General features: G+C 36.9%; 2 long non-coding RNA genes across 2 annotated transcripts in view; one reads left to right on the forward strand and one right to left on the reverse strand.

Moving 5' to 3' along the window:
• LOC311622872 overlaps positions 1–16,533 on the reverse strand; it is a 78,557-nt gene that overhangs the window by 28,927 nt on the left and 33,097 nt on the right. Inside the window, exon 2 of the long non-coding RNA XR_014795046.1 lies at positions 1,360–1,430. This is a non-coding gene — a long non-coding RNA (uncharacterized lncRNA). The remainder of the gene's footprint in view (positions 1–1,359; positions 1,431–16,533) is intronic.
• On the forward strand, positions 2,762–7,974 carry LOC311622873. The gene is made up of 3 exons (XR_014795047.1): positions 2,762–2,896; positions 4,509–4,600; positions 7,895–7,974. It is a non-coding gene; the product is annotated as an uncharacterized lncRNA (long non-coding RNA).

Below are 16,533 nucleotides of genomic sequence, written 5' to 3' on the forward strand. Positions count from 1 at the left end.
GAATAAACTGCTTGAAATGGTAGCTGAAGAGGAAGATGGAATTAAGGAGAATGAATGAATGAATGAATATATAACACTTAATGTAGGCCACAGAACTTCTACACAGTGGGATTTCTGACAAAGAACTGGAGACATTTTATTCTATCTTTAAAATAAATTACTCTAATGAAGAAGCTCTCCAGAAAACCCCAAATGTAATGGCAAGCTTTAGTCATCCATGTTTAGGCTTAAATTGACAGTTCTATCTAGTATTTAGAGCCCTGTCTGTTAAGAGGGCTGTTCTCTAAAGAGAGATAGAGATAATTTGGAAAATTCCCAAGTGGGGAAGGATGGAAAGAGATAGGGATGCTTAATCTAATCTACATGAGTAGATTTGATCGGAAGGTAAAGAACCACTGCCCTCAAATGTCTGAAGGGCAGTGACTAGGAGAGTGATTAAAATTATTTTCTATGGCTTCAGCAAGCAAGACAAAGACCCAAGGTAGAAATATAGCCAGGTTCTTTTTGACTTAAAATACAAAAAATAAAAATTCTAATGTTAGTCTTGTGACCAAATTGCCCCCAAAATATTGTCTTAGGTTTCTGGTGCTGATAGAGGAGATATGGTAAGAAAGGATACTTATATCCATCAGGGAACTGCTTCTAAATAATAAGCTAAAAGGAAAAGATGATAGTCATTCACAAATATAACTGAAATGAAACTCTGTATGAGAATAAGTCCTCAATCATAATACCAGTGCCCTATGACAGATGTCTTAAGTGTCTATTGAAAGTTTTCTTGGTTTCATGTTAGTTTGTCTTAAATGTATTTTGATGTTCTTGTTAAAAAATAATTCTGAAACCACAAAATAAAGCTTCTGATTATTCCTTTCTTTGCTGTGGTTATGTTTCTCCATTAGAATGGTTACAATCAATTTAATAACCGTGATCTGCCTTTTGTCTTATATAATGACTTTGAAACTGAGGAATCCCAAATCACTGGATTTTTATCTGATTAGGCCTCTGTGATGTCTACAAGTTAACTTTCTTAAATCCCCAGGAGACTGGGTCACTGAGTTGACTTTCTAGGGAGAGAAATTAAGGTGTCCTTTCCTTACTGCTATAAGACAATTATTCACAAGTACTATATAAAAGCTTTCCAGAAAGTGGTAGTTTCCTGCAATTATCTTATTCAGTTCCCTAGGATTAAATAATATTTATGTTTTTCCCATAAATATTACCCATTAATGGGACTTTCAGAATGCATTTATTTTCATAGGATTATGTCCTCCTTGCATCATTCTTACCACATATTCTTAAGTAGTAACAAATCTCTTCCTTTTTTCCTCACATTTTCTTTTATCTCTTTTTTCTCTTTACCTGTCTTTCCTTCATCCATCATTGCCTTCAGGAGCAATTAAGACCATTTCTTTGGCTTTTCTTCAGGCAATCTGAGTAGAAAAACAAGAGAATTAGACCCACTTATATGTAGAAAGTCCTGGACAAAATGTTGAGATTATATTTATATTTATATTTATATTTATACATATATACATATATATACATATATATATACATATATATATATACATATATATACATATATATATATTCTTTTGTATAATCTGAAGTGATCATATTTTTAAACACACACATTTCATAACAAAAACTGCAATGGAAGTTAGTCAGGGTATACTGTTTCTGGAAAAACAGGTTTTGCCTGCACTAGGCTAGAAAGTGCTGTTTATTTTTCCATCAGTGAAAGGCGTGGCGGCAGCTTTCAGCTCTCAGCAAGCTCCAGCTGCAGACTCTCCTGCACTGCTTATCACGGTGCTGGGAACATTAGGTTACAAGCATCGGGAGCATGGACTGGGGACCAGAGCCTTCTCCAGTCAACCTGAATACTGAGACATCTGTGATCAGTGACGTTCAAAAATGAAGCCTCTGATAAAGGAGTGAAACTGCTCTCAGAAAATATGTATTACCTATTTCTGCCATATGAAATATGAAATTCTCCTGGCAACAAGTTAGAGAAAATTTTCTTTAGTTAAAAAAGAAAAAGAGAGAGAGAGAGAGAGAGAGAGAGAGAGAGAGAGAGAGAGAGAGAGAGAGAGAGAGAGAGAACTAACAAATTAGCTTTTCAAGGCAAGTAATGCTTACTCAAATGCTAGGGGGAGAATAAAAGCTTATAATTTTGGTACCAGCTCTCACAGGAGAGACTAAACACAGACAATTATAAATGATAACTATATACACAGAATCCATTTCTTTGTTTAAATATACGCATATTCAAAGCGATGGGAAAGCTAGTAAAAGAGAAAAAGTTTATCTAGAAAGGCTTCCAGAAGAGTGTCAACAATGTCAAAAGAAGGGCTACTTACAAATCAAATTTAGAACTTGAAGGTATCTTAAACCTATTTAGTTCACATTTGTTTTTTAGATATGGAACTAGAGAGATGTTATACATGAAAGAAGTACTCTAAATTCTCACAGGGAAAAATCACACTGAGATTTGGATCTCTTGAGACTTAAAGTTCTTGCCATCCCATAATATTCTATTCTGTAAGCACTTAGAGAGAGAGGGCTTAACACAAAGATGGAGGTTCTGGCTTCAGTGGGACTCTACACCCAAAAGCCTCATATCACAGGAGAGATAGCAGATGAAGGACTTTCTAACATAGAATATGAACATGTGGGAGAACGATCAGCCAGCACTCCGAGGGAGGACAGTTTAACTTTTATTTAGCAGATCTGCTAGTCCAGGGGAATTCCAGATCCAAAGCCTGAACTGAACTTGTGGGGAGGCTCTGGCCTCTATATCTTCTCCTGTGACAGGCTCCTGAGGGCCCCAAAGTTCCGGCCAAGCCAGCTGTGGCGGGCCCTGGGGTTAGGCTCTGCAGCTCCACCGTCAGAGTGGGTAAGTAAGACTACGGTTTTACCAGACACTGAACTAGGTTGCAAGTCCGCTCCCTCCCCCCATTTTCCTTTTCAAAGGGATGTGGGTCATAAAGGAAGAATAATATGCAAAGAATTGGAGAACTGACAAATACTAAGCTATATACATTTATAAACATGACCCATGATCTGATAATTTTGTTGTTGTTGATGACGTTAAGATATAAAAAGTTAGTGTTCTATGGTTCTATGAAGACTACTTTGATGGCAAGTTATTGGGCCATATTGTTTCTTTTATCTTTAAAAGCTTATTTGTTTGGCTCTATCTGGTTAGGCTCATTGGATAGAACATCAGCCTGCAGACTGAAGGGTACTGGGTTTGATTCCTGGTCAATGGCACGTACCTGGGTTACAGGCTTGATCCTGGCCCAGATTCAGGAGGTAACCTATCAATGTCTCTCTCTCACATCAATGTTTCTCTCCCTATATATATTTCTCCCCCTTCTTTTCACTCTAAAACTCAAGGGAAAAATATCTCGGGTGAGGATTAACAACCACCACCAAAATAAATTAAATAACCTACAATTTGTGTGAGAGTAGGAAGGACAGTTTGACCATTTTCTCCAGTGATAAACTGCAGGTCAAATTGGCAATAGGTACAGACATGTGTAGAGAGATTTTCATAATTTTTTCAATTTAATAAAAATTACTTGAAAAGTATAGAAAACTTATTATTTATAGTAAAATAACATTTTTATGATCTAAAAGCAATATATACTTTGTTAATTTCAAGATGAACAGTTGGAACTAAGTCTTCTGGAACTTAAAGTCCAGAAATGGCAGTGCTAGCACCTTCTGGAGGATCCTGAGAAGAATGTGTGCATTGCCTCTTCCAGCTCCTTGAGGTTGTTGCATTCTTTGGCTCTGGGACCCCTCCCTCCCTCTAATGTCTGGGTTCAGTCTTCATGTCACCTTTATTGACTTTCCTTCCTCCCTCTTATAATGAATGGCATGATTATTATCCCAGATATTACAGGATAGTCTTAACTTAGATTATCCAAGATCACATCTGCAGAAACCTTTTGTCATATAAATAACATTCCCAGAATATGGGGTTTAGGTGTTACAATTAAATCGACAAATATAAAAAGTTATATTTGTAATTCTGGAATGACTGATCAATCCTATTTAAAAGAAAATTTAGAGAAAACAAGAGACTGAAAAGTAAACTAATTTTTTTTTATTCTTGATATCTCATTCTTTCTCAAGTCTATGCATGAATGCTTTGTATTATGCCTTTATATGGGCATCCTTTTCAATCTACCATTCAATAACAGATGCCACTAAGGTGCCATCTAACATTGGATTCCAATTTTCCTGGAGACTACACTTTTATTTCATGTAGCCACAAAGATGTACAATTCTATAGAAAATTTTGATTCTTGTAATGAAGTTTAAATTCTTTCTATATATTTTAAATTGGGTTCTAGATTTGTAATTAGAATAAGCCAATTATTTTCCTGGAATAAGTATTTCAAAGCCAGTTTCTAGCCTCAGATTATATGCTTTTAATTCAGAATATTAAAAGGTCCATTTGTGCGAACATTTCATGCAATGTTTGATTTTATTTCAAGGTAATGAGAAGTGAAATCTGAAGCCACATTCTGAAACCTTCTAGCCTTTCCAGTCATTCCCAATGACGCCAACCTCGAATGTTTTGAAAAAAGTAAGTGCTCCTAGTGCCAACACTAAGGAAATGTTTGCACAGTTCTTTGGTGCCTGTCATTCTGAGTGCTGCTTTTATTTAATCTTCATAAAGCATTAGATTAAAAAATTAGTTTTAGGGAGAATGGCATTTCTAAATATTCAGTAAAACTATAAATCACCTAGTTTCCAGTCATAATACCTATCTCAGTTTACTTCCTTTAATTCTAAATCTGGAACTGATGATTTCATGGAAATAAATTCTTAAAGAAGTGAGTTCATATAAACAAGGAATTAAATGATAGATATAGGGTCTCAAACTTGTATACCCGTCCTTATATTTACCACACAAAAGATTGACAAGTAAAAGGAATGTATTATCTTTATTATTTCTATCATAATACTATTTAATGATATTGCTTTGACTTATTTAGTTCTGTTCTTGGGTGGCCAGTTCATGTTCAAAAAAAAAAAAAAGTAATTATAGTAACATATTTGAATAGAACCATTGGCCTTTTAAAATTTGCCTTTGCCTAAGACAAGGTGGACATAAAAGCTGATTAGAGGTTTTTCTAAAGAATGTCAATAAGATGGAGAGACATCAGAAAACAGTGATAACGGTGATTGTTTCTAAGTGAATTAATCTGTTTTATGAGGGCAGGGGCAGACTGAAATATGGCCAGTGAAAAGGGAGTATATTCAAGATGACAGCATCCTTTCTTCCTTGGGTGACTGGATGGATAGTAAATCCATCTAGATACTAAAGAAAAAAAAAAATACTGGTTTGGGGAAAAACAATGATATGTTTCACTAGAAGTGCCAAGAAAAAAAAATACAAGTTGACAATTATATCTTCTAAGACAGAGATGAAAAAATAAATTCTGGAATCACAAGAATATGTCTGAGCCCTGGCCAGTTTGGCTCAGGGTTGACTGGATCCCTGGCCCTAGTTAGAGTGCCTGTGTGGGAGGCAATCAATTGATCTCTCTCTCACATAGATGTTTCTTTCTCTGTCTCTCCCTCTCCCTTCCACTCTCTTTAAAAACCAATGGAAAAACATCTTCCGGTGAGGATTACCAAGAGTATATGTTTGATAGGTGAAGTCCTGTAGTAATACCGGATTCAGCCTGTCCTACCTGTGTAATATGGACATTCTCTTAGTTTTTCGATGTGGTGCAACCAGCTAGTGTCTGCATCTCTCAGAGGGAGGCAATGCTTCCCATGAATATATCTTCCTTCTGTGAATTCTTGGCAGGAGTGAAGTTCAGGAGCCTCTTATGTCACCATCTTGGTGCACAATCTGCTAAGCTTAGTTCTTAAAACATTTTTCTTCAATATGTACTCATTTCCATGCTTATCTAGTCTCATAGTTTTAAATACCATCTTTGTGGTGATTACTTTATTGTATATTTTCCACTTGGATCTCTTCCCTAAAATCCATATGTATTTATCTATTTTTCTCCTCTACTTTTCTACTGGAATGTTTAATGGACACCTGAAAGTTCACAAAGAGAATGCTAGATAGAGAATGCAAGGAGACTTAGGAATTAACCTTTAGCTTTAATACTGGAATTTTCTATCAGAAAATCATGCCAATAATATCTCTGATGTTTTTGCCCACCTCCTCAGATTTAGACATTTTACATTAATCCCCAAACAATTTCCTAAATTAAGTTAAATCGATCCTGTGCTATTAATGAGAACCAAGGCTCAGGATGCTTAAACAACTGAAAATCACAGTCAATGACTGTAGAACTGGGATTGAACTCAAGTGGTCAGAACCTGTTTCACCAAATTGTTTCAGTGAGTTCATTTCCTAATAACTTCAGATAATATACTCATCAAGATCTTGATGATGAAAAGAAGCAAAGGTTTCCAGGATAAAGTTAAAACAGCTGTAATAAAATTCTTTTAAAGGGTCTTAAAATATGTTGAATGCTTTTTGTTGTTGTTGTCCATATCCCAAAGAAAATACATGGCTCATTAAATTTGAAATGTATCTTTGGCACAGTGTATTTTTAGTGTTTTTTAAATTTACTATTTATAGATCTCTTCCATAAATTAAAAGCCACTTTACTTGAATATTTACTGATGGTTTTAATTCATCCTTCAAATTTAAGTCTTGCTTTAAACAAACAAATAACAAAAAGTTCTTAATGGAATCTTTAATTATGCTTTCTCAACTACCTAATAAAAGAGAGGAAGTTGTGGCCATCTTTTCTCTAATTTCCACAAACACAATTAACATATCCCTGATTCCTGGTTGAAGAATAAGTATCACTTTTAAAAAGTAACATGATTGAATATGGCAGGATTTTTGACCTAGGAAACTTTCCCCCAAAGTAATCATTTTGATTTTATTATTTTACTTGAAAATGTGAGCAAATGTGTCCACCTCCATCACTACTCAAATTTAAGCTGCCATCAGTCCTCACCTTTCACGTGCCAGCAAGCCAGGAAAACAGACTCCATGAGAGGCCTTTTACATGTTGTCTATGGTAATCATTGTAACGGAAGACTGGAGAAGCTGAATAAGATGCAGTGAGGTGACCCCAATATTAGCAGCATCAGGAAGCATCTACTACCTCTGAAGGACCAATCAAAGATAGAACAGCATGTTCTCAAAGCTCAAAGCCAAGGTTGTCTGGCAGGAGCTGACACCGCCTTGGAATCTACATGTCAGGAACTCAGACCTCAGCAGGAGGAGAATTCTGACAGGAGATGATGCTATGAATGGATGAGTGACAGGTGATTCATGGTAGTCAGAGTAATGGCCCCTACAAATGTCAACCTCCCAATCCCCAGATCCTGTGCATTTGTTACCTGATATACAAAAAGGTACTCTGCTGGTGTGATTAATTAAGGATCGTGAGATGGGGAGATTATCCTCAATTTTCTGGATGGGCCCAAGGTAATCACAAAGGTGCTTATAAAAGAGGCAGGAAAAGAGTCAGAGAATAAGATGTAAGGACAGAAGCAAGGGTCCAAGTGAGAGGGAGATATTTGAAGATGCTGTGTTTCCAGCTGCAATGATGAGGAAAGGAACACAATCCAAGAAATGCAGAAGGTTTCTAGAAGATGGAAAAGGCAAAGAAACAAATTCTCCCTTCAATTCTCTGGAAGGAACACAGCCTTGCTGACATCTTGATTCAGCTCAGGGAGACCTTTTTCAGACTTTTAACATCCCAAAATGTAAGATAATGAAGTTATTTTAATTAACTAAATTTGTGCTAACTTGTTACAGCAAAATTAGGAAACTAATACAGGCTGAAATACCCAGATTTATCCCATTACCTACTTTCTAATCTTCCACCAGTACCTCCACATGGCCAGTTCTATCAAAAGAGCCACAGGAGCAATAGTTCTCTGCTGAAATGGAAGGGGTGTGAGTGAAAGCAGGGATCTTCGTTTGTCCATTCCTGACCTCTGCAACCCATTGACTTCTATTTGGCAAGTATGGAGTATACAGTATATAAAGTATGGAGTTTATTTGTTATTCTACACTACACTCTCCTATTTTTTTTCTATTTCTATTAGCAGCAAATACCCCCCAAATATATATCTTTGTTCATGACCTCTCTCTAAATCCAAACCAGTATAACTGTTAGAAATTGTTACTTGAATGTTTTCAGGTTATCTTAAAACTGACATGTTAAAAATGAACCTAAAATGCCACCTGAAATCTGGCCTATAAGAGTTATGCATAGGGACACAATTAAGGCAAGTTTGTAGGTCTATTACTGTCTCACGTCTTCCTTCCGTCCCTCCAATCCTGTTCCTTGTTCAGTATTCCTTCTCCAGTAAATGGAGCTGTGAAAGGTCCAAACCTGGGAGTCATTCTTGCCCAGTTTCTCATCTCTCATCCCCAATCTGCACAGTAGATTGGATCTAGGAAGTGATCTTTCTAGAATGCAAATGTGTCAGGTCATGAGCTCTTGAATGATCATCCAATGATCTCTGTATAAAGAGCCATATTCCTGAGTGGCTCTCAGATTGTGCATGAACCGGTCTACCTGATACTCAGCCTCCATTTCAAGCCACACTAACCAGGCTGGCCTCGTTCTCTTCAAACAAGCCCAGTCATTTTCCCCATATAGATTGTTTATATATGCCTGTATAGTCAGCTCAGGCTGCCATAGTAAAATTTCATAGACAATAGAAATTCATTTTTCTCAGTTCTGGAGGCTAATGAGATCAAAGTCGATGTATCAGCATGGTTAGTTTCTGGTGAGAACCTTTTTCATGACTTGTGGTCAGCTTCCATCTTGCCATGTGCTCATATATCCTCTGTGTGCATACAAGTAAAGAGAGGAAAAAAAGAGAGTTCTTTTATGTCTCTTTTATAAGGGCACTAAATACATCATGAAGGCCCTTCCCTCATGACCTCATATAAACCAAATTATCTTTCAAAAGCTCCATCTCCAATACCATCACTTTGGGGAGATAGGGATTCAACATATGAATTTGGAGGAGACACAATTCAGTCCATAATAATGTTTTTGCCTTGAACATACTATATATCTCTTTCTTATAGCTAAACCCTAAGGAGCTTTTCCTAGACAGCTTTCTATGATTCCTCCCTAAGAATACATTTAGTCCTCTTAACACAAATTATCATGTTCCTTTCATAACATACTAGAGGCCCAATGCCTGAAGATTCATGCAAGAATGGGCCTTCCTTCCCCTGTCTGCCAGCACCACCTTCACTCTGGCCGGCCTTCCCAGACTGCCTAGAGGCCCAGAGCTGCTGAAGCAGTGGGGAATGCCTGCAACATTGCCATGGCTACAATGCAAGCATCTTGCCCCAGGCTGCATGGGTATCTGTGTATGCAAATTAACCTGCCATCTTTGTTGGGTTAATTTGTATTCTCACTCCTGATTGGTTGGTGGGTGTCATGAAGGTACAATCAATTTGCATCTTTCTCTTTTATTAGTGCAGATATTACAGATGATATTTTACCTTTCTTTATGTGGTTATGTGAATGATGTCCCATCTCCCATACTCTGTTGTTACCTCTTAAGAGAGAATAAATTTCTGTTCATCTCTATATTTCTACATTGTTCAAAACAGTGTCTGAGATATAATACATATACAATAAAAGTGTGCCAAATGAAATAATGAATGGGAAAATTAGTTCCCAACACACTAATAGTTGCCAGAGGGCAGGAGAGTTGGTGGACTAGAATAAAAAAAGAAAAAGGATTAAAAAATATGAATAGGTAGTTACAGAATAGTCCATGGGGATGTAAAGTTCAACATAGTGACTATAGTTAATATTGTAATAACTATGCATGGTGCCAAGTGGGTACTGAAAATATCAGAGAGAACACTTTGAAAGTATATGATCATCTAACCACTATGTTGTACACTTGAAATTAATATAAAATAATATTTTTAGCCGAAACCGGTTTGGCTCAATGGATAGAGCGTCGGCTTGGGGACTGAGGGGACCTGGGTTCGATTCCAGTCAAGGGCATGTACCTTGGTTGCGAGCATATCCCCAGTAGGGGGTGTGCAAGAGGCAGCTGATCGATGACTCTCTTTCATCGATGTTTCTAGCTTTCTATCTCTCTCCCTTCCTCTTTGTACAAAATCAATAAAATATATTTAAAAATAATAATAATAATATTTTTAGAAAAAATATATTTTATTGATTTTAACAGAGGAAGTGAGAGGAATGGAGAGTAAGAAACATCGATGAGAAACATTGACCAGCCACCTCTTGCACACTCCCTACTGGGGATGTGCCCACACCAGGTACATGCCCTTGACCAGAATCAAACCTGGGACCTTTGAGTCCACAGGCCAATGCTCTATCCACTGAGCCAAACCAGTTAGGGCTAAAATAATATTGAATGTAAACTATACTTGAAAAAGAAAATTATTTTCCAAATTTTGTTTCACCACTTCCTAGCTATATAACCTTGGACAGTTTACTTAACTTATCTGAGCCCCAGTTTTATCATCTTTAACACAAGAATAGCAACAACTATCTGGTGCAGCGCATCTAAAACAACTAGCTCAGTATGTGGCTGTCAGGTATGGGATCATGAAATATTTTATCAGATATATTAAATGCCCTCATGAATGCTCAAAAAAAGAGAAACTTTCTCTCCTTGATCACACTTTAGTCAGCTCCTCTGAGCCCTCTGCTTAATTGACTCTAACTTGGGCTCCAATCTCCGCAGTCCGTATAGAGTTCAATTTTCCTAAGAATCCTACTGTCAGATGAGCCAGAAGACATCACCCTGATATCTGGACACCCTCAGTATCAGATCAAATTCCTCACCTCCAACCCCAGATTCCTGATCACCCAGGTCTGTCTTTACTAAGAATCTCCCTTTTCTTGATGTTTCTTCTTAGTCATTTCCCAGCCATTATTGATTCCCCCCTGCTCCATGACTGAAAATTCTCACTTTGCCTTATTCAGAATTTAAGCCTGATCTTCCATACGGCAAAATTCTTATTTCAGCATTCTGTCTTGAATAAACTCTTCCTTGGTGTCTTTACTAAGTATCCTAGAAAACTGGTCTATAACACAAATGTTCAAAACAAAACAAGATAGGTTTATTGTATTTACTGTTACTCAGGCCCAAGTGAGAACTTTATATCAGTGAAGAGATCTGTTTAAGAGAAAAGAGCAGAGAGATCATAAAATCTAATAAAAATCAAGATGTAATGATTTTAGTAAGATTCAGAGCCAAAGATAAAAAGATGATCCTTGCTGTTTATACAAAGGGAATAAATTATTTGGAGACAAAATTATATGTGAAAACAGTAGTGCTAGACTGTAATTCCCATAATTCTGCAGCTGCTCTGAGTTCAACTCAATGCCCTTTAGGCCCTAGGAGAAAAAAAAAAATTCTGAAATGCTTATCACTAGAGCATTGGCTACTGTTATTTCCTTACATCAGTGGGACAATTATCAGAGGATCAGAATAAAAGAGATCAAAGCTATTTCATGCCACTTGTATCTGCACTTGAACGCTAGTTCAGGAGGTTGAGTAAAGACTGTAAAACAATCCTGTTCAGCTTTTAAGGAGCAATTATGTTTTAAAAGGAGGGAAATAGCTTAGTAAAAAAAAAAAAGAAAGAAATATGAAATGTATGCCTATAATCTCAACAAGGAACAAAACATTTTAGCCAAATGTAATTACGTTGTTTTTTTTTTAAAAAAGAAAGCATGGAGGAATTTATTCTGAGTAAAACCTCAAAAAGTTAGTTTCATGGTCACTAAAATTTTAATTATAGATCACATACATTTCAGATTAGTAATATTCAATATACATCAATCAAGAAACTATTATTCAGCCCTAACCGGTTTGGCTCAGTGGATGGAGTGTCAGCCTGCAGACTGAAGGGTCCCAGGTTCGATTCTGGTCAAGGGCATGTGCCTTGGTTGCGGGCACATCCCTAGTGGGAGGGATGCAAGAGGGTGATTGATGTTTTTTTCTCATCAATGTTTCTGACTCTCAATCCTTCTCCTTTCCTCTCTGTAAAAAATCAATAAAACATAATCAGAGCTCAAAAATATACAAGTCAGATATAATCTCTATAATAGAAGTAATTTTTCATTTATCTGTGCTCTGAATTAATATCTAGCCTTCCAGGGAGTGTCTTCTCTGTTTTCTATTTGTGTCTTTAGCATTTGTTTGTAATTACTTCTTTGTCTGTCTACCCAACTAGGCTGTGAGCTCTTTGCATATAGGAACCTGGTCTTGCCCTGACTGGTGTTGCTCAGTGGTCAGTGTCACCCCAGGCACCAAAGGGTCAAAGGGTTGCAGGTTCGATTTTTGGTCAAGGGCAGGTACATGGGTCACAGTTCAGAAACTCTTTCCAGGAGGCAACTAATTGATGTGTTTCTCGCACATCGTCTCTCTCTCTCTCTCTCTCTCTCTCTCTCTCTCTCTCTCTCTCTCTCTCTCTCTCTCTCTCTCTCTTTCCCTCCCTCCCTACCCTGGCCCCTGTTCTCCCTTCTTCTCTTCCTCCCTTTCTAAAAATGAGTGGAGTGGAAAAAATATCCTCTGGTGAGGATTAACAAAACAAACAAAAAGAACCTGGTCTTACCTTGGTAAACCCAAAGCCTAGCACCTAAATATAATAGAAGCACATTTTAAAATACATTAAAAAATGAGAAAACTTCATATATATTAAGTATCGTTCACCATACATCATATTTATAATTGTAAAAGTTTTTAAATTTAATTTAACAGAAGTGATAAACACGTGCCAGTTTCTGAACTTGTTGCTACAGAATATTGTAAAACAACAATGATACAGAAAAAATAATATATCTTTTTCCTTTCAACCCAACCACTGAGCATAAATCACACATTTAGTGGCACACTTCTTATGTGTCAACCATTGTTTTAAACACATTATAAGTATTTCTCTTTGCCAGTTTCAGCTACTAAAACAAGTGCTGTAGTCTTGTTATAAACAGCAGAGTTCTTTTTCCCTTCACAGTTATGGAACCATCATGGTCAAGTTCTGGAAAGAGTGGTAAGAGCCCTCTTTCAAGTTGCAGATTGCCAACTTCTTTTTATATCTTGCCCCCCCCCTTTTTTTTTTTTGTACTTCACATGGCAAAAAGGAAAGGTAAACTTTCTCCTGACTCTTATAAGGGCACTTATTCCATTCTTGAGACCTCTACCTTCAAGACCTCACCTAATCCTAATCACCGCCCACTATAGTTATAAATCATAGTTTAACATGGAATATTCCTCTTTCGATAAACCTTTCTTATTAGTTTCCCTTTCAGAATGAAAGTAACTTTCTCTTGAAGATTTTAGAACTCCACACTATAGCCTTCAATATAGCCAGTTAAATTGATTAGATAATATTAAGTGTTGTTAACTTTTAATTCTCATGTACAATTTCCTAATTTTCTAATCACATTTCTTTAAATAAAAAGCCAACATAGGTAACAAATATAACTACAAATCAATTAATATAAAAATGAGAAAGAACTTAGCTTTACATTATGCTTGCATTAATGGTGTAATTTGCTGCAGATAAGTGTTAACAAAGTTTTGCTATCTGATACCACAGCTTATGAAATTAAAATATATATAGCTTAAAATGTGGGATACAGCCCAAACTGGTTTGGCTCAGTGGATAGAGCGTCGGCCTACGGACTGAAAGGTCCCGGGTTCGATTCCGGTCAAGGGCATGTATCTCGGTTGCGGGCACATCCCCAGTAGGGGGTGTGCAAGAAGCAGTTGATCGATGACTCTCTCTCATCGATGTTTCTAACTCTCTATCCCTCTCTCTTCCTCTTGTAAAAAATCAATAAAATATGTTAAAAAAAATGTGGGATACATTTTCTTTGCTTAGTTAACTGTAATCAATCTTATAAGCTTTAAAAAAATTTTTTAAAAGAATACTTGAGTGTATGTTTACATCCTAGACTTTAATGTCCTCTCTGGCCCTAATATACCTAACTAGAGGCCTGGTGCATGGATCGGGCCAAAACTGGCTCTCTGACATCCCCCCAAGGGGTCCCAGATTGCAAGAGGGCAGTTCTCAGGTGACACATCTTGGAATCAGGCTCCCTTCTCTCTGGTTCCAGGTGCATCATCCTGAGAATTACTGCTGCCAAGTGACCACAGCTTGGCAGCTCCTGCATTGAGCATCTGCCCCTTGGTGGTCAGTGAGCGTCATAGCTACTGGCCAGTCGGCCAGTGAGCTGGTCGCTTAAGCTTTTATATGTAGATATTATGTAGTTTTGAGTAGTTACATTGCCTTTTAGTCTTAACTACCACATCAATAAAGTTGCAATGTTGGGCTTGTTTTAGAACCAAATTTTATTGTATATCTCTTACTTAGCACTACAACTGTCTTAGAAATGCTCAATAACTGTTCATTTATTTCTATAAGTTATAATAATTTGTTGTTAGTCCTTTAGTCCCAAAGCCTGCATATCTACTTACATATATACATATGTATAACTTCAATTACACTTATAAACACGCAAAACACTAAGCACCCACACCAAAAATGTGAATAGACTCACATAAGTCAGTAACAACATATGTAATGTTTACTTTAGCACATAACTAAGACTATGAGAAACATCCCCATTCTCACAACCTACTCACAAAGGGGTGGTCAAGAGAATTCATGTCAACGTAATTAACAATATTTGTCACCATCCATTAGGATCAACACACAACCTTGTAGCTATTGGCAACAGAGGCAACACAGAAAAGTAAGCTAGTGGCAAAGACATGTCACTTTCTATTACTACTAAAAAAAATAAAATAAATAGAATCTCTCTTCAAATGTAAAGTACATTTTGAGTATAAATTTAGCACCATGCTCCTTTTGATTATGCGCTCGATAATTTAAAATCAGATAGAATGATTTTGTATTATGAGAAGTATATTTACTAAGAAAGCCAATATAAAAATTTTCAAATAGATATGTATCCCCTCTGGTACTTTGCCTCCCCTGAGAGCAAAATGGAGCTAAATAAAACCCATGACATGTGAGAAGCAAAAATACATTCCCACCATTTCAAGTTCAAGAACTTAGGCTGTTTTTTTATAGGAAGCCAAACCAACACTAATGGGCAGAATCAGCTGTCATGTTTTAGAAGAGCTGTTAGGCAGATAAATGTTAGTTTAAGAAAGTACTGTATGCCCACTTAGAGCACATAAAAATACATTGGCAATTTATATATATATATATATATATATATATATATATATATATATATATATATATATGTGTGTGTGTGTGTGTGTGTGTGTGTGTGTGTGTGTGTGTTTATGGATTTCAGATAGAAATAGAGAGAGATAGAAATATCAATGATGAGAAGGAATCATTGCCTCCTGCACATCCCCTACTAGGGATGGAGCCCACAACCCCAACATGTGCCCTTGACTGAAATCAAACCAGGAACCCTTCAGTCTGAAGGCAGACGCTCTATCCATTGAGCCAAGCCAGGTAGGGCAATTCCTTTATATTTTAAATAAAGTTTCATGGACTCAAAGTCAATCATTAAAACAGGCTTTTATTTCTGCCCTTTGTGCCAACCCATTATTTCCACACTATGGATAACACAATATAAAGCAATTTATTGACCAAAATTATAATCCACACCCACACAGGACATTTTAGCAGAGATCCTACTCATCACTATTTACCTCTTTTGCTGCCTTCTTCATTCACCTAAAAAGTCCTACAAATCTCAAGCCCAGATTGAATATTCATCTTCTGAGGGTTCTGCTAGTGTATCCCCACTATCTTGCAAGGCTGGAGAAAACTACACAGGAGTGAGTATAGGTGCCTTGCAGTTATGGTATCAAGCCCTATCTGAGACCTTGATGCAATCCAGCAAACTCCATTATGTCTTAGTCAGTGTGTGTTCCCATTGCCCTTAGCAGGTTTCTGCCCTCAAGTGTTAACCTTAATATCAATCTACTACCTCATCACCTTCATTCTCACCTATGGTTTCATTTTCTACATCATTTCATTGTCACCTCATTCATTTCATTTTATTTACCGCATGAAGAGAAACATTCATAGGAGGTCTCCCTAACTGTCTTGCTACATAGTCTGCATGGACCTCCTGTCTTCTTAGTTTCTTCCCTCTCAGTAACATGAAAGGGAAGTTAAATCTACCCCTCCCCCCATCTCTTTAGGGACTTCACGCCATCATATATCATCTTTCCTTCCGTATCTTTAGATTTGTTCTTATAGTGTAAATATGATGAAAAGTTCTCGATTCAAAACAAAAATTTAATCTCTTTCCTGATCCAACATTCCTCTGTAGTTCTTGCCCAGTCACTAGCTGTGTGAAACAGTTATCTGTACTGTGGAATCCTTTTCCATCCAGTCATTGCTCAAGCTGTGATAAAGCTTCTGTCACCACCATTTCTTTCCAACTGTTCTTAGCAAAGTCAACAATGATCTCCTTGGCGCATTATCTAATGAATTATTTTCAGTCC

This window comes from Pipistrellus hanaki (assembly GCF_964339955.1).
Source record: "Pipistrellus hanaki genome assembly, chromosome: 5".
NCBI lineage: Eukaryota > Metazoa > Chordata > Mammalia > Chiroptera > Vespertilionidae > Pipistrellus > Pipistrellus hanaki.